At 39.2% G+C, this 1,207-nt stretch overlaps 1 pseudogene across 1 annotated transcript; it reads right to left on the reverse strand.

Annotated features, from left to right (window-relative positions):
• Positions 1-231: 231 nt before the first annotated feature.
• Positions 232-953, reverse strand: LOC308436883 (coenzyme Q-binding protein COQ10 homolog B, mitochondrial-like; annotated as a pseudogene). The gene has a single exon. The product of its transcript is annotated as a coenzyme Q-binding protein COQ10 homolog B, mitochondrial-like (transcript).
• Positions 954-1,207: the final 254 nt, after the last annotated feature.

Here is a 1,207-nt window from a genome sequence, read left to right on the forward strand (position 1 = left end):
TACAAAGGCAGATAGAGCCTGCAAATGTAGGCGTTATTTAGTTACACTTGATTGAAGAAATAATTATATGTACAAGTGGGTCCATATTCAATGTGCAAATTTTCAATGGAGCAGGCTTAGAATCAAGGCAGGTTTAACAAATGCTTTCTGACTTCTTAATAGATGGTGAAAGGACTTTCTGAAAGTGAACAAACCAGTCAAAAGTAGGTGGAGGCAGCTTTTATTTTCCTCTTAGGTGTGATGAATTTCATGAAGCATGAATTTCAGAGGTATGTTTGTCTCTGGACCATACAGTTTACATGCTCTTCTTTCAAAGGCCGCTACCATTTGTCTCTCAACTTCATGGAAGAACAGTGTATCGAGCTGAGAGTGCAGAAGGGAGCAGAATTCAAAAGAAATCGAAAAATCCAAGGTACAAGTTCTCGGAGAGCTAGGAAGATCTCGGCTAAAACGTCAAGTAGACTCCAAATGATTGAAAAGTTTAGCATCAGTGCAAGATGCCTTTACCAAATGTGGTTTTACCAAGGTTACCATTGATGTATATCGCTCCGAAACAGATGGAGACCCAATTTCTAATCGGGTTTGACAATATCGGGATCTCCTTGATATTATAACTGATTTTTTACACCAAAGAATGAAATGTTTTTAGCCCTCCATCCCTGATACCACATCATACAGCCCTTGCACTGAGTACCTATAATTCTTCTCTCTGACTACTTTTGTTTATTTATTAATGGTGCAGTGATTCTGAAAAAGGTTCTTGCACAGATCTCTTTAGGCAAAACCGAGGCACACGGTGGAAGGGTTCTGTCCATCAGTATACCACAGGGAGCTAAGTATCTCATGTTGCACGGAGACCCCCGCACCGGGTCTTCTGTCATGGTCAACTTTGGATGGCACCCTGATGCCACCCTTCTCAGGGCTCTCTGACTGGTCTGAGCTGCCATGATCATCTTTTTTGACTTAAATATCTTTCTTAAAAGAAGACTTAAAGATTCAGAAATCCACTTGAAGGATTTCTTACTAGTATTTGAAGGAGTTGCTAGTAAATTCTTTTTCTAATTCCTCTCTTTGTCTAGTTTTTCAGATATCTCAAGTTTAGTCTTTCTGTACTAGACACTCACCTGAATTTCCTAAATATTTAAATGTTGAAGTATTTGGGACTTAACCCCAAACTCTTTATCTGTGTGCCTAATATTCTATACCA

The sequence above is a fragment of the Micromys minutus genome, assembly GCF_963924665.1.
Source record: "Micromys minutus genome assembly, chromosome: 25".
NCBI classification, from domain to species: domain Eukaryota; kingdom Metazoa; phylum Chordata; class Mammalia; order Rodentia; family Muridae; genus Micromys; species Micromys minutus.